Source organism: Psammomys obesus, unplaced genomic scaffold (genome assembly GCF_907164565.1).
Source record: "Psammomys obesus unplaced genomic scaffold, mPsaObe1.curated_primary_1811, whole genome shotgun sequence".
Taxonomy (NCBI): Eukaryota; Metazoa; Chordata; class Mammalia; order Rodentia; family Muridae; genus Psammomys; species Psammomys obesus.
In genome coordinates, this window is record NW_026592368.1 from 1864319 (window position 1) to 1885793 (window position 21475).

The following is a 21475-nucleotide window of genomic DNA, read 5'->3' on the forward strand; positions in this document are numbered from 1 at the left end:
ATCCTCACCAGTTTGCATTCTTTTATATGTGTGGGCACTACTGTGATGTTTAAAGCCTTCATCATATTGAATATCGTTAGAGGGCTTCTCTTCAGTATGACTGTTTTCATACCTGCAAAGATAATTGGTACATATGAAAGCTTTACCACATTCTTTACGGTGATGACTCTATTTGTCCTTGTCACCTAATTTTACAATTTGGTGTAAAGGTAAAGAGAAATTACATATTGAGGTTTCATTACTATTTTTACATTTCTGGTGTTCTTATCTATAGGTTGTTTTGCATACTTGAAAACATGATTGTGAAAATATTTGTTACCTGGTTCACATTCATATTTTTCTTTTATAAGATGTTTTATCACATATTTGTAGAAAACTACAAGACCTCAGAGCTTTAACACACTGATTGGCTTCCTAAATTTTCCTATGCAATGATCCACGCTAAAATTGCAAAGGTAATTATGACAAACAGAAGAATTTCCACATTCTTAATACTTATATTTACTGCAGTGTGAGTTTGTGAGTATTGCTAATGAAGCTGATGTTGGTGTGTATTGTGTGAAAGTGTGTCAGTATATGTGAATGTTGATTGCTGAGCCAGTAAAGAGAGCTAAGTGCTGGCCAGATCTTTGTATTGTTCTTTCTATGGCCCATCACCTGTCATATATTTTGTAAACCTTTGTACTTCCTTACTTGTCTATTGGACATAATATAGAGGTAACAACTAATATAGCAGGGCACAAAATGGAGGGCAGAACTTATGCGAGAGAGAGGGTTGCTGGGAAGAAGAAAGCAAAGAAACAGCCTATAACAGATAGACAGGAACCAGAACAAAGAGGTAGATCTGGCCATGCAGTTGGACACCTTGCTAGGTTTATTTGTGTTAAAGGAGAAAGAGGGTTCGGGATCTGTCCAAGTAAATTACTTAAGGTTTACAATATTAAAAATCCTCTGTGTCATTATTTGTACTGCTGTAAGATATGAATATCCCATATAAATCACTAACAGGTATCACCTTTTAAAAATCTACCCAAAATGGGGACTATTATACCTTTTAGTCGTTCTGTGAGGTACATTGCTTCTTTCAATGTCACTATGCTATCATTACTTGTATTCATTTTGACAAAGATATACCCATTAAAAGAAGAATAAAAAGTGACATGGTTTCACGTTGCATTCACACACTTGATTTTTGTTCATCACAGACATGTGCTATATGGAGTCCAGTTTTTCCACAACATTCATGACTCTAAAAAACTGCCCTTCTCACAAAACTTAGCAAAAGTAGTAAAAGTATATGAATAACCCCAGCTTTAATATGGACTATTTGCTTAGTATAATGTTTTGGACATACTTTCATCACCTATTTACTATAAATACCATTTGTGATATCTGAGTTGTACGAGACTAAATTGCATTTCTATTGCAAAGCTCTTGTGAGGCTATGATATAAATTGTTATCTTGGGTAAGATACGGTTTCCATGCATTCTTTCTTAAGGAGTGCCTTGCAAACACACATCAAATACCTAACAGAGGCATGTGGTTTGGTAACAAGTTAGCTATCATCAATAAATACACTTAAAGCAGCTCATTTATACTATCACTTCTCTTTCAAACATCCAGGACATATTAATACTTCTCAGAACCATATTCCTAACAGCTTACACATGAATGTTACCTTGCACATCTTCTAGAACTTTGATAATGCTCTTCAACATTATGATCTTCCCAATTGCAGCCTAAAATACAGTACCAAAAAATATATGATTTATCATTGAAAATAAGGCAAAATTTAGGTCGTGATCTATGGTCAATGAGGTGAACCATTCACTTCGTTCTTCCTCATCCTCAAGTGAAATTACAGAAGTGCATCAATAATGTTTCCCACATATTTTAAAAAGTGAAGAAAATTCACTGTCATACCTACAGCAGTGAGATTTCTGTAGGTCTCCAGCATCACATCTTTGTAGAGGTTCTTCTGTGAAGGATCCAGCAAAGCCCACTCTACTCGAGTAAAGTTCACATGCACATCATTGTAGGTCAATGCAGTCTTGAATATCCGCACATGTGTACAACAGAAAGCATGATACTGACAATATTTGAAATGTATACTTTATTTTCTGACACATGGGTTCTAATGTAAACACCAACTCCTTTTAGAAGGTACATGAATACAGAGGATCACATCTCTAATTTCTGTATCCTTTGATTAGGATATATTCTTTCAAGAGAAATGCCAGTTAACAGACATAAAATGAGAGAGCAGTAAACAGATCAGCTGTACTGAGAACACAACAGAGAATTTGTATGAACAATTACTGTCTATAAAAACAATGGGCAAGATGGGTGTATTTTCTCATGCATTTCATTCCAAAGACCCCCAGGAGACAGAGGCAGGTATATCTCATAGAGCTGGATACTTTCCTGATTTATACAATAAGTTCCAGGACAGTCAGGGGTATGTAATAAGAACCTTATTACTCTGCAAAAATTAAGCAATCAAACAGAAAAATAGAACTGAGAGATCTTTTCACAAGATTCTACAGAGTAATGCATTCTCTCCAGTTTTGTCAACATGTTCTAGAAACCAGAAATCATTTAAAATGTAAGATTAATACGATCTTGCTAAAATGAAATGTATGTTAAACTGTTACAAAATGATAGCTGAAAATATTAGCAATATAAATGTTGATCAAAAATAGGCACAATAAAGTGCTGGATAGATGGCTCACTGGTTAAGAACACTGTCGGTTCTTCCAGAGGACCCTAATTAAGTTCCCAGCACTCACATGACAGCTCATAGCTATCAGTTCAATGGATTTCACATGCATCAATACATATAGAATAAAATCAAATAAATTATTAAAAATAAATACATAAATAAATAGAATAAAATAAAAGAGGCAACATAGGGTATGAAAGCTGGCTCCGCAGTGAAGCGGTGTTGCTGGTCTTTAAAATAATTGGGCCTGATTGCCAGTACTTCCATAGGTGTGAATCAGGAACCATGGGGAAAGTGGTTAGGGGTGACAGAGTCCACAAAGAAACCTGGTAATCAAACTCCAAAGACAATACTCAAAGGTGGAGATCTAACTTTACTATTCAGTGTAACAGCCTTTAAATGACTGAAAACCAAATCAGACTATTCCATGCTATCCTCAAGTAACAGTAACAAACCTGGTTGGTATAACTATAATGAAATTTGGGAGTTGGTCGGGGGCAAGGTCACCTTAAGAGACTACCAACAAGATGAGGGTTAGAAGTCACCACCCTAGACTGGGAAACATTTTGAGACTTCACTAGTATTCTAGGATTCCCTAGGAGATCAATACTGTGTGCAGTGGATCAGGAACTTTCAATGAGCATTAGGAGTTGCTGAAGCTTCATTTGCCTTTCCCTATAGGCCTCTGAATAGCCTACCTTAATATAACCCACATATAGGAGCACATACCTATCTATTATCCTAGTTTCGGAGTTCTAAGGCCATCTTCTGAGTACTGTGAGGGCCAGGCCCACATGAGGTGCTTATCCATATATATGAAAAATAGTAGTATCCATTCAAAAAATTTAAAACAAGCACTATAAAAGAATATCACACAGTTGCAATCATATGACTCAGAAAGTTCAAGTAGTATTAATATCATAATGAAGATCTACACAAGAGCATATGCTTGACATGTACAAAACCTACATTCCAGGCTTATCAGGTAATAATATGAAAACAGAACAAAAAGGCCAGCCATGTGAGCCCACACCTAATCCTAAGACTCTAGAGCCACTTTCAAGTGGATTTCTAAGTTTGAGGCCTGCCTTGGTCTATGTACCTGTTAGATGACAGCCCGGACTACAAAAAGTAATGTAGACTTCAAAAACAAAAACAAAAAAATGAGGCCTATAGCCCTTAAAGAATGGAATCATTCATTAAAAGTGCCCCATACTAAATAAAATAACTCCCTAATGAACAATGATGCAAAAATACTCAATATAATACTCACAAACCATATTCAAAGCCACATCAATTATATCACCTACCAAAATGAAGTAGCCTTCATCTCAGGGATGCACAGATGGTTCAAGAAATAAAAAATCCATCAACTTAATCTAACTTATAAACAAACTGAAAGAAAAAAAAATGTTCATCTGATTAGAGGCTGAAAAGGCCTTTAAAAAATCCAACACCCCAATCATGTTCAAAGAATTGGGAAGATCAGGTATACAAGGTTCAAACTTAAACATAATAAAGGCAACAAAGAAAAAGCCTATAGCCTATATAAAATTAAATCAAAAGGAAGTTAAAGAAATTCCACTGAAGTCCTAGCTAGAGGAATAAGACAACTGAAGGTGATCAAGGAGATACAGATTGGAAAAGAAGACATCAAAGTATCACTATTTGCAGATGATATACTAATATATACATAAGGGATCCTAAAATTGTACAAGAGAACTCCTACATCTGAAAAACACCTTCAGCAAAGTGGCTGGATACAAAATTTACTGAAAAAGTCAGTAGCCCTTCTGTATGCAAAGGGCTTAAAAGGGGTTAGAATGAAATTAGTAAAACAACACCATAAACTATTATCACAAATAGTATAAAATATTTTGGTGTAATGCTAACCAACCTAGTAAAAGACCTGTATGACTAGAATTTAACACCCCTGAAAAAAGAAACTGAAGATATCAGAAGATGGAAATATCTCTCATGCTCATGGATCGTACAATTAACATAGTAAGAAAATGTTCCTCTTAACCATTGCAATCTACAGATTCAAAGCAATTCCCATCACAATTCTAACACAATTATTTAAAGACCTTGAAAGAGCAACTATCTTATCTCCATACATAAATATAAAAAACTCAGGATAGCTAAAATAATTCTATACAATAAAAGTACATCTAGTGATACTAACATTCATAATTCCAAGCTATTCTACATAGCAACAGTAATAAAAACTGCATTGTGTTGGCATAGAAACTGACAGGTTGATCAACAGAAACAAAGTAAAGACCCAGAAATAAGCCCACATTACTACAGGACAGGAAACAAATTTTTGACAAAGAAACTAAAACCATAGAATGAGAAAAAGAAAGCACCTTCAACAAATGGTGTCAGACTAACTTGATGTTTGTATATAAAAGAATGCAAATACATCCATATTTATCACAAACCTCAAGTCCAACTGGATCAAAGACTACAACATAAAACTGGATATACTAAATATAAGAAATATTGAGGAATAGCCTTGAACTCATTATAGTAATAGGTGATACCTCTGTGAATAGTACACCAACAGCCCAGACACGTAAGATTATCAATTAATGAAAGGGTCATAATGAAACGGAAAATAATCTGGAAGATAAACAACACTATCAATAGGACAAAGAGCAGCAAGCAGACTCGGAGAGGACCTTTGCCAACACTATATCTATCTGATTAAAGGCTACTATCCAAAATAAAGAATCAAAAAAAGTATATACCAACAAACCAAATAACCCAATTAAATAATGTGGTACAGATATAAACAGAAAACTCTCAACACAGGAAGCTCTAATGGCTGAGATTCATTAAAAGAAATGTTAAATGTCTTTGGTAATTAGAGAAAGGCAAATCAAAACAACTCTGCATTTCCATCTTACACTTGTCAGAATGGCTACAATCATAAACTCAAATTTCAACACATGCTGATGGGGATGTAGAGCAAGGAGAACACATCTTCAGGGCTGGCGAGAATGAAAATATATACAACCACTTTGGAAACCTATCTAGACATTTTTAAAATATTAAGAATATACCTACCTCAATATGTATATACCTCAATAGCTATACGACTCCTGGGAATACACCCAAAAGATGCTCTACCATTCCACAAGAACACTTGATCAACTATGTTCATAGCAGCTTTATTTGTAATAAATAGAAACTGGAAACAACCTAGATGTTCTTCAGCTCAAGAATGGATAAAGAAGATCTGGTACAGTTACACAATGAAAGACCACTTAGCTATTAATAATAAAGTCTTCATGCAATCAGCAAGCAAATGAATGGAAAGAGGAAAGATTTTTCTGAGTGAGGGAGCCCAGACACAGAAATTCCCACATGGTACGTACTCATTTATAAGTGGAAATTAACCATAAAATACAGGATGACCATGGAACAATCCACAAGAAGAGCAAAGGCAGGATGAAGACAACTCAGTCAGAAGATAAAATGGGATCTGAAGCAAATGGAGGGAAGAAACAGGGTGGGAGGAGGAGTGGGGAAGGTAACAGGGAAGAGTATCAGGTATATGGAGAGCAGATGAGGGAGAGAACCAGGAGAATAGAAATCAATGCAGGGGGGTACTACTGATCTCTCTTCCAAACAGAGAGGCCCCATTGTCAAGGGGTCTCTTTCAAAATGACTGTTACCACAAAAATGGGCCATGACACTGCAACCCTCCATCCCCAACCCCTTGTGCTTTCAGGCACACCCAGACCCACTGACCCCCATATACAAAACAAGCATGAAGAATGATTTAATATCTACTTCCTCTCACATGGATTGTGTAAAATGTAGAATCTGCGATATTCACCTACTATGTACACCTTAGAAACTTCCAGATCTCAGAAATTGCTTTAGTATCCTGAAATTGAATTTCCCTGGATTGTGCCATTGCAGCTGGTGATAACGGAAAGGCAAATAAAGTTCTAACCAAGTATTGTTGAACCATGATTCTCATCACCTCATGTCTACTAGTCTTGAAATTCTGTGTAATTTTTTTCACACAAAATGTAATGTGGAAGTCAAGGTTCGGAACTTGTAGGAACCAGACCTTATGATTTCCAATCTGCCTTTCTATGGCACACCAAAAGCAATGACTGTGTGCATTCCACAGTATTATTATAACAACCACACCCTCCACTCTAAGGGCTGCAAGCCTCCCTGTCCCCAGGGAAACCACACTCAGGATGGGTCAGAGGCCAATGGCTTCTGCCCAAGGCAACAAACAATGAGAACCACGTTCTCATCTCACTCCCAGCAGATCAGACTCAGATAGTTCAGCAGAATTGCTCCTCCTAGCCTGGGGAGAATGACCTCAAAAACATACCATAGTGTGGTTTCTAGTCTCCCTCAGAGGTCCCTGTAGCTGCATCAGGAGAGAATCTGGCAGAAAATCTGTACACTACCTACTATCTCTGTTATTAACGTGGACACCGCAGCTGGACCTCATGACACTAGTGGCTAGGAGCTCCTCTACTTGGGGATCAAAGATCAAATGACTCAGATAGCTGAGGCCTTCCCAGCTAGGAGCAGACACCGCCCTAGTCAGAGAAATTTGTGTTTCTGTAAAATTTTTCAGTCTCTCAGAGCTCTTCCTGCTCCTCTTAAATGGAGCATGGTTTTCCACATTCTGTTACATACTCAATGTCCAATATAGTCAACTCTACCTCATAGCTGAGAAGTCCTGCAGCCAACCTTTAATCAAAGTCAAAAAGTAACAAGACTTAGTGAAAAAAGTGACCATGAATTCAAAAGTAATTAGTGTTAATTAGAAAGTGAATTTAAAAAGGAACAAAAATGAAAAGATATGGCTATTCCTAGTTATGGTGAAATAAAAAGTTTCTGTTAGATAAAAAGGAAAGCAAAGACAGATACAGGAACATTTGGGAGAGTCCACAGTAGATATACCTCTGAGCCATATGAAGAGAGTGAGGACTTGAGAGGCAGACTAAGAGTCCTCATATGAAGCGAGTTAGGACTAGAGAGGCAGACCAAGAGGCCAGGATGGTAAATGACAGATGAAAAAGACCAGGTATCCAAAATAGTTGGATAACAAAAGGTAGACAGCATTGAGAAGGACAGACAAACCCTTGCACTGGAGGACTTGCTATGCCATTCATACCCTGTAACAGATAGAAACAGAAGGATGCTGGGAGAACCCAGAAGGTCTGCTTTGATATGTTAAATAGGTACCTCAGCCATTTGTCCCAATATTTGAGACTTAACAGGAAGGTCAAAGGAGTTTGATTTACTTATAATCTAAAACATTATTTTAAAAAGGTGAAACAGGCTTTATGGGAGAATATCCTCCAGGAACTACATATATTTACTAGAGGACACCAAGTATTACACATTTTTCTCTCATGTACATTTTCAGAATGGAAAAATAATATTCCTTCTGTGCCCAGCCACAGCAGTTTGAACACATCTCCTGTGTTGGTTGAACTAGTATTAACTACAGAAATTTGTTTTCTAGAAATAAATTCAGGTCTGCATTCAGATTCTTGATTGCCATGGTCTGTGAACCATCAAAAATGCCCATTTTGGATTTTAATGATCTTCCAAAATTGATTACTTGACAATTCATTGTTAACTACTCTCAGAGCATAAGGCTCTAACCTTTTTCGCTGTCTCTTTGTGGGCTATGACTACACCAGCTTTAAGGTTTGTCAATGAACTCAATTCTTACACATGTCCCTATTTATTTGCCATTCCCCTCAAATGGACAGAGAGGATGGATGACACTCATTCACTGGTCTCTTTTCCTTTGCACTGACCAGTTAAGAGACCACCTGAAAGGAGCTACAGGACAGTTTTCCAGATGCTGGACAGCAGAGGAAAGATTAGTATTCAAAGCAAATCTAACCTGCATAGCATGAGGAAAGGCTGAGTTACAAGAGACATGGGTCTAAAAAACACAAATATCACAGCCTTTGATAAAAGTAATGAAATTCTTAATGACTTGGAAATAGTAGTGATTAAAAACAAACAAGAGACCAGATGAGTAGTACATAAAGAAAATGTAACAGAAAAACAATACCAACAATTAACTTTTTAAAAAGATAAATATATCTGAAAAATACAGGTGTATACTCACTTTGAAAAAAAAAGAAATGCAGGACATTTCCCTGCAAAGTGACCTGAGTCAACACAGACTCTCTAAGATTTTCTTAAAGAGACAAAAATTGCAGCTGTCCTAGAATCAATATGCCTTCCCAGAAAGAAATCACTGTACACTCAAATAAAGATTAATTTAAAAAATCTCTTTAATGACAGCACTCATCCAGCTCTGGCTAATGTTCAAAGAGGAGCCAGCTAAACACAGATTTTGCAATCCACATAGGTTATCACCATTAAGTTTCTTTCATGTCCAGGCCCCAGATTATATTCCGAACACTTTATATATGGACAGGAGACTGTAAGTTTAGCCGCTTAGACATTTACACAGCAAAGGTATTCCAAGAATAATTTCTTAAGTACACCAGTGCCCTGAAACGGCAGGTTATTCATCAGCAACAGCATCCTTAGTAGAAGGCCCCAGAGGAAAAAGATGGGATAAGTACAGGGCAGAAATTAGACAACGTGGGGTGGAGAGGTTTTCTACGAGCAATATCTTATGCCAAGTAACCTTCTTAAGAATAGCATTTTGCATACCACTTACAAAAGGGAAAAAAAGGGTAACATCTATGAACGCAGGAGGAAGTTTTGTTACTGAGAAAAATTCAAAAGGAGTCTAACAAAACATTGCTGCACAAGATGAAAACAAGGCATCTCAAGAAAATTACTGGCCATGTCCAGAGTGACGCTGGGAGTGAAAAACATAGCTTTACGAGGTAGAAAGTCTTGGGATCTCAGGATCCAAAGCAAACCCCCTCCAAGGGCCCTGAACCCAGACTTTACCAGCAGAACTTATAGAAGATTTTGGAGAAATAAGTGCTCTCCTGGTTTGGCATCTTGCCAAGGATGCTTCTACACACAAGCCCCTGCTCCAAAAGTGTTAAAATGTAGCCCCCATAGTGAACTTATTCAGAGGCCACCATCTGGTCCGGGAAATGACCAGGACCACAAGAGACCTCAGAGGTGGCTGCATATGTCCACTGCTTACTGCCCAGTTTTGGCAAGAATCAACCCCATCAGCTCCTTGAGTTCAGTTTATTGCTCCTCCTCCTCCACACTGTGGGCAGTTACCCTGAGCTCATCGTGGTGCAACTTCAGAGCTTGTCAGACCACCCCTCGGAGCACTCAGTGGTGCTTAGAAAACAAGCCTGCTCAGAAACAGAGCAGAACCTGCAGCTTGGCTCCTGGAAAAACACTCCTCCTCTTATGCCTGCCAGCCCTGATTGGCAAGTGAGTCGAGTGACATGAGCCCCTCCCTTAGGCTTAGAGTGTGCTCAAGAGACAAAGCCTAATTCCAACAGGCCTTGGCTTCCAGTTAAGGGCCATGCATGTTCCTGATGTGCAGTCATTTGTATTTCATTAGCCCTTGTGCCTGTCCTCCAATAGCATACTCATCTGTCTTCCCATCCAGCCTCAGGCAGGACCTACCACTCCAGCTAGCTGTGTCCAGCAGCCTGCTACTCCCATTTCTGCGCAATGACCCTCCACTTAAATAAAGATTAATTTTAAAAAAATCTTTTTAATGGCAGCACTCATCCAGCTCTGGCTAATGTTCAAAGAGGAGCCAGCTAAACACAGATTTTGCAATCCACATATGCTGTCACCGGTAAGTTTCTTTCACGTTTGGGCCCCAGATAATATTCCAAACAATTTATATATGGACAGGAGACTTCCATTTTGGGACTTTGGAACTTGCTTGAGCTTCCCTCACAACATGCAGCAGCGGCTCTCACATCTCATCACAAGCAGCCATTCAAGGAAGCTCAGAAACAGAGTGGAACCTAGCACAGGGTACCCAAAAGGATTCACCTTCCCTTCTGCATAAATGCCTTCATTGGCTAGTGAGTCTAGAGTGACATGAGCACATCTCTTAGAGTTAAGAGTGTGCTGAAGGACACTGCACAATACTACCAGGCCCAGGTTTCCAGCCCTGGGCTTTGCCTCTTCCAGACCTCCAGAGACTTGCATTATAGTAGCACTTGTGCCTGTCCTCTTTCTTTCCACCTATCCCCAGGCAGGACCCATCACTCCAGCTAGTTCTGGTCAGTGGCCTGCTCCCTCCATTTATGGGTATTAACACTCCATCCACCATGCTGGGACTTTGGAACTTGCTTGAGTTTCCCTCACAACACCAACTTATAGTGTTCAGAGCACCTAATACCAGATCATTCAAGCCTGATCAGCTACAGGGCAGAACCTCCAGAAGAACTCTAGAACTCCCCGAAGAACCTGCTCCTTTACCTGATAGGAACATCTACCCAGAGGCTCTGATTGACCAGTTCATCTTGAGTGAAATAAACACCTTTGTTAGGGTTAGAATGTGCAAAAGTTACATAGCCTGTGGTTCAGGCTTACTATCCTGTACCAAAACTTTTCCAGGAATGCAGAGATTTGCCTTTCTGTCTGTCTTCCCATCCAGCCCAGGGAGGACTCACTACTTGAGCTCAGCTGCCTGCTCCTCCCCTTTGTGGGCAGTGATCCTGACCTCAACAAGTTACAACATTCACTAGGCACTTCCCCCTATTCCTGGAATCAAGGTGGATAACTTGTATCATCAACTTGCAGTGGAATTATAAGTCTGTCCCACAATTAAAGAGGAAATTTAAGAAACAAGATTTTTAGTTTTTATCTTCATGTTGGGTTCAGGTGAACTGAAGCTACTTTTTAACTGGTAGGCATGATACTGAACTAACAGAAGAGCAAGAAAGTGATGACAAAAGTATGGAGCACTATTGTTAGCCTGTACATCTTATTCAGTGAGAAAGGGAAAAAGAAACACAAGGGTCCTTAGATAAATTCACTCTAAGAATGGATTATTTATTTGAATGTTTCACAGGCTGTGGTACAACTAGTCCAAAACAATGGCAGACGAACAACGGAAAGCTAGTAGTTGTTCAATCCATGAAGTTCAGTGTCTCAGATGAATATCAGTATATACCAGAATTACAAAGAAGTGGGCTCTAATGCTACAAAATATAAACTTGATATCCAGCAGTAGGGCAAGCAGAAAAAGAGAAAGAGCTAATAGCTTCCCTGTCATATATATATATATATATATATATATATATATATATATATATATATATATATATAGGATGAAACCAGAAGCTGCAGCCTACACTATAGGTAAATCTTATCACCTCAAAACACTCATATTCAAGAAGGGTTTTTCCATGTAAAAAGTTATAATGAAGAAAAATTCGACACAGTACCCAACTCTTTTGGTTTTAGTTAAATCCAGATATGGTCAAAATGACTATGCAGAATTGCCACCAGACAACGAATTGAGAAAGATATTGTTTTGTCCTAGGGCAGGCAAGAAGAAGAGCATGAGAGTCCTTTCCAAAGCAGTTTTTCTGCAACAAAGCAACCATTGGGATTTCACATAGGGAATTTTAGTATGTTCAAATGTGTGTTCACCTACCCTAAGGAATGCTAAATAAAATCCATACTCAATAAAATTCTGAATGTGGTCACAATGTAAAATTGGAGCTATAAGGACACTCTTAGCTCAAAATCATGCAGAAAAGCATAGAAATCTTTAAAAGTGATGGACATAAATATCTCTGGAATGTCCATCTTGAACCACAAAGTGCATAGCTGAAAATGATGTAAAGGACGCCATGAAAGTAGACTGCTAAGGAGGCATTGACGTCTGGTAATCATGATATCTGATATATCAGGTGGATGCTTCAATGTACAATTATACAAATATACAGAGAGCAAAAATTCTGAATACTACAAGGAAAATAGGAAAATACAGCTATCAGCACTGTTGACACTATGCCTGAGGAACATCTTTGTTGAGTCCTTTTAACCTCTCAATAAGGCTATTTTTTTCCTCTGAGAACACTGGCTCATAGAAAGGCCACAGCTGCTTCCATGAAGAATCAGTAGAAGTTCATTTTAACTACCCTGACGTCTCTCTCAGGGCTGTGACATCACAAAAGAGAATTTGATAATTTAAACTTTATTTTTATTTTATGTATATGGGTGTTTTGTTTGCATGTGTCTGTGTGCAGTACCGAGAGAGACCAGAAAAAAGCACTGTAGTTAACAGAAAAAGGTTAGCTACCTTGTGGTTTCTGGGAATGAGAACTATGTCCTTTTTCACAACTACCATTGCTCTTAATTGCCATTCTTTTAAAAATTTAAAATTTATTTTATACATTTTAATTAACTATCTCTTCCTACCTTCCAGGTCTCGCTCCATTCTTTCCCAATTTCTTTCCTGCTAATACATGTAAATATATACGCTCAAATATGTGAATAAAATTTGTTGCGTCTATTTCTATTGATTGGGTGTACATGGTTTCAGACCTGATGACACTGCACTGGAAAATCAGTTATGGAGCTCATCCTTGCTAAAAGCTAATTCTCCCAATTGTGGGAGACTTCCACTCTTTGAACAGCAACTGGATGCTAGGGACACAAAGGTTCTTGCACCCAAAGATCACTAGGGATAAAATGGATGTTAAACACACAGGTGTCTTTTCCCAATGAAGAGGATTAAATACCTGCATTCAATCCAAAAGACTGGAAGCAGAGTTTGATAATGACCTGATGACCATTTTGCTATCTGTGAAGGTAGACCTCACCTACCTTTTTTTTTTATAGAGCAAATATTACCCACGATCCCCAGAAATGATTATTAGAGATACTTTCTTTCCTAGACTGTTCTCATTTTTGAGGGTGATGTCACATGTAATTTTTGGCAGACTGACCTCTATGCTATTGCAAAGAAACAACAGTACACTCTCTGCCTTTAAGCTATGGAACACACATGTATGGTCACATGGACTTTAAAAGGGAGTTTCTAGGTAGGCACAGTATTATCTTTATTTTTCATATGGAACTGGATGGACTGTTACCTGGAAATCTTTTCCCAAATCATACCATGTTTTAAATATGCTTCCAATGAATGGCTCCCCATGTCTGACCCAGGTTGATACAGTCAATCTGCATCAGGTTTTGTTATCCCTTAGCATGTTTGTTTCCTTGTCTGATAGCTGCAGGAACCAGCTCAACAGAATTTTGACCCCGGGTGAACTAGAATGCCTTGGAGTGGAAGCATAATCAGGAATAGGAAAATACACCAGAAGCCAGGAGCATAGGTTTCATTCCCAGCATATAAGGCAGCTCACTACCATTTGAAATTCAAGTTCCAGGGATTCTGACAAATTCTCCTGGTCTTGTGTTCAAGACGAATGAAAGGAGTACAAAGACACACACAGTAAAAATTCAAGACATTTAAAATAATGACTGATTTTAAAAAAAAAGATAGAGATTCCATGCACTCTGCTCTACAGTTGGCCATCTGCTTTGATAGTCTTCAGGGCAGAGCCTTTCAGAGGCTCTCTGTGGCAGGTTCCTAATTTGTTTCATTTTCTTCTTCTGATGTCCATCCTCTTTGCCTTTCAGGATGGTGATTGAACATTTTAGTCAGTGTCCTCTCTCTTGATTAGTTTCTTTAGATGTACAGATTTTAGTAAATTTATCCTATATTATACGTCTATATGAGTGAGTATATACTGTGTGTGTCTTTCTGCTTCTGGGATAGCTCACTCAGGATGATCCTTTCCAGTTCCCAACATTTACCTGCAAATTTCATGATTTCCCTATTTTTCATTACTGAGTAATATTCCATTGTGTAGATGTACCACAAGTTCTGCATTCATTCTTCAGTTGAGGGGCATCAAGTGGGAAATAGTGGAGAGGACAGTAGTTCCACAAGGAGGGCAACAGAACCAGGAAATTTGAACACAGGGGTCTTTCTGGAGAGTCATACTCCAACCAAGTACCATGCATGGAGATAATCTAGAATCCCTGCACAGATATAGCCCATGGCAGTTCATTGTCCAAGTGGGTTACATAGTAATGGGAAGAGGGACTGCCTGTGACATAAACTGATTGCCCTGTTCTTTGATCACCTCCCCCTGAGGGAGGAGCAGTCTTACCAGGCCACAGAAGATGATAATGTAGCCACTCCTGATGAGATCTGATAGACTAAGATCAGAAGGAGAGGGGGACCTCCCCTATCAGTGGACTTGGGGAGGGGCATGGATGAAGAAGGATGGGAGGAGGGAAGGTTTTATGGGGAGATACAAAGTGAATAAAGTATAAATAATAAAAAAATGAGAAAAAAAAGAGAGAGGAGAACTTGTACCATAAAACTTATTCTTGAAGATGGTAGTATACTGCTTCAATCCCAGCACTCAGAACACAGAGGCAGGAAGTTCTAGAGATGTTTTGCTGTTGCTCCTGCAAGGCTCTCATCAGGAATAGGTAACCAAAACTAGTCTGACTATATATGGACACGTGGGTGAGGATGAATGTTAGCTCAGGCCCTGGGCAGGAGAATTCAGGGAATGGGGTGAGCTATGCCAGCCTAGAGGATCATATAACAGGGAAGGGCAGAGGGATTGCTGGGAGAGAATTGGCAGTTAGGTCTGTTTTGATATGCTAAATAGGCACTACTGCCATTTGTCCCATGTTAGAAACCTACATCTTTGGAAATATAAAACTTAAGAGAACAGCATGGGAGATCCAAAGTGGCAGTGCATATAGTGGGAAGACACTGTGTCTGAGAAGTAGGACAGCGGTGCCTACACAGTGACCAACACATCAAACTCTGGGCCCTAAAACACCAGCAATTGTGTTTCCCAGGTGAGAGGAAACCCCACAATGTGGGAAGCCATCGGGTCCATTCTCACGTCACTCAGCCAAATCCTGGAAGAGTTCCTGGGTCCCTGCAGGTGCTGGGTCACCAGCCCAGAGCCACATACCTGTATGTTCTGATCACCATCCCATATTAAACTGTGTGTCCCACACAACCACAGACTGGGATTTACAGTTGAGAGAAAACCCCACGGTGAAGGAAGCAATCGGGACTGACCTCAGGTCACCCAGACAATCCCTGGAGAAATTCTGAGGGTCCCAAAGGTGCTCAGCTGCCAGCTCAGAGACCTGCCTACATGCCGACTCCCCATACAGGACAAAACTGTGAGGCCCAAGGCACCAGAGACTGGGTTTCCGTCAGGAGGAAACACTATGGTGAGGGAAATATCAGGTCCAACCTCAGAGCACTTAGCACATGCGCACGTCCACCCCAAAAAGTTCATAGGAAAAGTTCCTGGGTTCCTGCAGGTGCCCAGTTGCCAGCGCAGAGCCATTCACCTATGCCTGCACTCTACTCACCATCACAGAATGAACTGTGGACCCCAAACACCACAGACAGGGTCTCCTTATCAGGAGGAAACCCCACAGTGTGAGAAACATCAGGTCCCACCTCAAGACACCCAGTTCTAGAACAGTTTCTGGGATCACACAGGCTCCAGGCTCTAGCCTCCTGCTGCATGAATGAGTGCTGTGCTCCCCTGGGAAACACAATTGCTGGTGTTTTAGGGCCCAGAGTTTGATGTGTTGGTCACTGTGTAGGCACCGCTGTCCTACTTCTCAGGGGATGACCACTCAGATAATGGGGTACAGAGCTCCAACCTCAGACCTACAGAAGCCTGAGACCCACCAGATCAGACCCCAGATACTGCTCCAGGGTGCAACCAGTAATCCCTAGCTAAACTGACCAAACTGCGGGCTCCCAGGTTCTTCAAGAGGGCTGTGCCCAGCAAACAAAGTGTAAGATCACCATCAGCAGTTCACTAAATTCAGAGGAAGAAAGTCTCTTCTGGCCTCCAGGGATTCCTGCACTCATGTGCACACATACTTCCACATAGACCCCTATAAACAGACATAACTAAAAATAAAATAAGCCTAAAAATAAATCTTTAAAAATCAAGTTATAAATGCTCCCTATTTTACAGAGAGGCAGATGACTACGTAACTTGGTAAAAAGCTGAAGATCTTCTGAGCTTATTCTCCTCCTGCAAATGTTGATATTATCGGCTTGTGCATCAAAATCTTTAGACATGTTTTTAAAAATACTATTTCATTAATGGACCTTAGCAATCATACAGAAATCCAATCTGTGTGTGAGCATGCATGCAGTATATATATGTGGAGGCATGTATGTGCATGTGTGTGTGTGTATCCATACAGGTATACAAGTATATAACTTGTAAATATACAGGACAATTTTGGTTGTCTCCTTCCATTTATACAAACAATATAATTAATAAAATAATTAATAAATAAAAACATTAATAACAGTTGAATACTATTAACATAGTCATTTTGTTACCTAAAAATTAATCAGAATTCTCTGGATGGTGAGTGGCACACGCCTTTAATCACAGCACTCTGGAGGCAGAGGAAGAGAATTCTCTATGAGATTGAGGCTTGTCTGGTCTATAAAGGGAATTCTAGGATAGTCATGGCTAAAAACAAACTTATCTCATAACTTATCTCACAAATAGATTTGAGAAATTTATGAAGCACAAAGGAACACATGAACTAATATTTTTATGAGTGGGTTATAGAATTTACTCAAAAAATTGTTCCAGGAATCACGTAATTTTCAGGATCCATAGTGAAGGAGAAGGAAAGTAAGAATGTCCAGATGAAAGAAGACTGAGAAAATCCAAGAAAACTTATTCTCGACATGGTTATACATCTAGGCCAGCAGTATAGTTATTCATGATAGAGAAAGCCTCATCCTTCACATCTTAACATTCAGTATGGGTGGTGATATTCCTTTAATAGTACTCCTGAAACAACAGGTATGTGTACACACACACACAAAAAAAAAAACCCTTCTATACGCTACCACTGTCATGCCATTCTCATAGAACTTCCTGACTGGTGTTATTTCACCACCCCCCACATATTCATCTACGGGAGTAAAATTTCCTTGAGTAAAGTGAGGCAACTGAAAACAGTAAGTGGTGAGAATCAGGTTTGTCAATAAGTATTCCCTAAACACTTTATTTTAGAATATTTTTGTATGTGATGGATATTTAGCATTCACTGTATTCTTTTTTAAAATAAGTTTATTTATTTACTTTAAATTTTAATCATACACCCTCCCTTCGATCCTCCCAGTATTACTCTCCATTTCTATTGTCTCAATCCACTCTCCCCTTCTCAGAAAGGGGGAGTGCTACAACCAATGACACACCAACTTACGTCAGCACAACAAGTCGTATCAGGATTGAGTGCATCCTTTTCCACTGAGGCTAGGTAAGTCCCACCAAGGGCAAATGATCAAAAAGCAGGTAACAGACTCCATCTAAGAGACAGCTCCTGCTTCACTTACTAGGGAGACACACATGAAAATTAACTTGTGAATAAGCACATATGGTTAGGGGATCTGGGTCCAGTCCATGCATGGTCCTTGGTAGCTGCAAGGGGAAAAGGCTAAGTACCTATCCATAAATACAGCACTACCGAAGATACTACAAACAAAACTCCAACACAAGGAGAACTACACCTAGGAAAACACAGGAAATATATAACACTACATCAGCAAAACCAAAGGAAGGGAAACACACACACACACACACACACACACACTACCACCACCAACATCAAAATAACAGGAAGTAGCAAAAACTTCTCATTAATATCTCTCAACATCAATGGCATCATCTCCCTTGTAAAAAGACATGAAAAACAGGACGTCTCTTTCTTCTTCATACAAGAAACACACCTCAGCACTAAAGTTAGACATTGCTGTTATTAATGATATGTTCCTGGGTCTGATTAGGTGGCTTGGGACCAATGAGCACTGGCTGCTCAGCCACATGGCCTACCCAGGAGGTAGCTCAGAACTGTCTGTAACTCTAATCATGGGGAAAGAGACATTTTCTTCTGGCCCCCACTGATATCGTGCATGTACTTAGTATATACACAGGCAAAACTTATGCACCTAAATTAAATCAATTTTAATTTTAAAAAAATAACTAACATAAGTGAAGAAAATGTGTTTTATATTAGGGAATCACATGTGCATGTGTCTTTTCACCATTTTCAATGTCTTGTCCTCTAGGAGGCCACAAAACTACATCTGATATCCTGGACTTGAAACACAGGTAGATCTAAATTAAACTGGGTTCACAAGAGGAGTTCCCAATGATGTCACTGTATTGCAAAGGATGAAGATGCTGCATTACCCCTTCTGTCTCCTAACACTTGAGGGTGATAAATTCCCTGATAAATGGCTAGAGAAGGAGTCAATGGATTTCTAGCCCTCTGTGATTGGACTTTCCACATTGTTTCTTATTTTCATGGCTACCACAGTTCTCTTGATGTGAGTAAATGTAACAAAAGGCTTTGTTAAAACCAGGAAGATTATATTAGAAAAATATTCAATAGTCTACATTTTTGGAATCATTTTGAGACAGGGTATTTCAACATAGCCATGGCTGTTTTAGAACTCAATCTGTGGGGCTTGGCATGGTGGCACACACCTGTAATCCCAGCACCCTGTTAGGAAGAGAAAAGCAGATCTCTGTGAATTTAAGACCAGCCTGGTCTACAAAGTGAATCGAGTACAGCCAAGAATACACAAGCAAATTCTATCTCCAAAGCAAGCAAGCAAGCAAACAAACAAAAGAACTCACTTTGTAGACCAAGCTGGCCTCAACCTCAGAGAGAGTGTTGTGCCACTAACTCCCAGATCTAGGATGTTTCTCATTTTGTCAATAAGTGGGTTCTTTCCTTTATTTGTTAATTTCATCCATTTAAAAATGTTTTCATGTCAGAAAGGCAAACTGGATGAACATCAGAAGAGGGAGAAAACAGGAAACAGGACAGTAGCCAACAACAGAGGGCCTCTGAAAGACTCTACCCAGCAGGGTATCAAAACAGATGCTGAGGATCATAGCCAAACTGCCCAGAGTGCAGGGAATCTTACAAAAGAAGGGGGAGAAATAAAGACCTGGAGGGGACTGGAGCTCCACAAGGAGAGCAATAGAATCAAAATAAGGGCCCAAGGTTCTTTTCTGAGAATGATATTCCAACTCAGGACCCCTGCACAGATGTATCCCATGACAACTCAGTCTCCAAGTGGGTTTCCTAGAAAGGGGAACAGTGACTGTCTACGACATGAACTCCATGGCTTGCTCTTTGATCACCTCCCACTGAGAGGGGAGCAGCCTTACCAGGCCACAGAAGAAACTGCAGTCAGTCCTGATGAGACTTGATAGGCTAGGGTCAGAGGGAAGGGGAGGAGGACTTCCCCTAACAATGGACTTGGGGAGAGGCATGGGAGGAGATGAGGAAAGGAGTGTGATATTGGGAGGGACTACAGCTGGGATACAAAGTGAATAAGCTGTAATTAATAAATAATAAATTTTTAAAAATGTTTGACTGTTTGTGTATATACATCTATGCCATGCTTTGTACGTGCCAGTGAGAAGACAACTTTTTTGCTGTCTATTATCTACTTCTTCTATGTGAGTTCTAAACCTGAAACCCAAAGAGTTTTTGGTCAGTAACCACACTGGCCCTTTTTTTAGGTTTAAAATTGTCTATGTATGTGCTGGTGTGTGAGTCTGCACACACAAACAGTCCAAGTATAGAATTACTAGAAAATTTTGTGGGAGTAATAGGGGCTACCCAGAGATTGAGCTCAAATCATCATGTAACCACAACCAACATTACTCACTGAGACAATCCTCTGAAATTCACTTGTAGATCTGTGAAAGAGTTATAAACAAGTCTTTACTCCTAAGAATGAAGCAACACATTCCAAAACACAAAAACACTAAATCCTTTTCAATTGCAAACAGCATTTACTATTCAAATAATTTTGTTTCCTTCCATCCTTAGATGATATGTTTATAATCAGTTAGAAGACAATATATTATTGATGTAATATTTCAACTCAGTTTATTTGAGTACCATTGAGCTCAGTGGGGATTGTTTGTGGTATGCAAAACTGGTAACAAGACCTTAACCATCATATAAGAATGATCAAAATAAACCCCAAAAAGTGTCATCAAGTCTTCACATATGTCATGGTTAAGAACACATATTCACATTACACACATACAACATAGTTTTTTTAAATAAATCTTATTGTTGTTACATCATCTAGCACCTCTAGATAATTCTCTTACAAGGCAGAACTTCAACATGATGTGCCTTATAACTAATGAGAACATGAAGAAGCATGGAACTTCAAACAATGTATATATATATATATATATATATATATATATATATACATATATATATATATATATAATACAAATATTCTATTAAGCATCTTAATAATAACATTGGTAAAATATGTTGACAAATCAGAACACATTGGGGGTATATTTTCCACTCTTGGACTTGTACTAAGAAGGCTGACACGTAAGAATCAAGAATTCAAACATCTCCATCTAAGAAATCAGTCCCTGATTTTTAATTCTACCTTACTTAATTTCTTAGAACATGAGCAGAATAAGAATCTGGGACCAAATTACCACAGAAATGACCTCTAGATTAATTTTTCATGGAGCCTATTTTCCACTGAAATCCTATGACCTCCACTTCCTCTGTATGCAGTATGCTCAACATTCTGAACTTCCAGGTCCTACAGAAAGAGCCAATAAAGCTCTGGACTTTTGCCATCTCATGGTCTGATATTTTCCACATTCCTCAAAAAAGGAACATTCTCATGTCTGTCCAGAAGCCAAGTCAGTTTCAGCATA

The 21475-nt window shown here is 39.1% G+C and overlaps 1 pseudogene; it reads right to left on the minus strand.

The window, feature by feature from the left end:
- Positions 1–21475, minus strand: part of LOC129681239 (zinc finger protein 120-like) — a 33326-nt pseudogene that overhangs the window by 3683 nt on the left and 8168 nt on the right.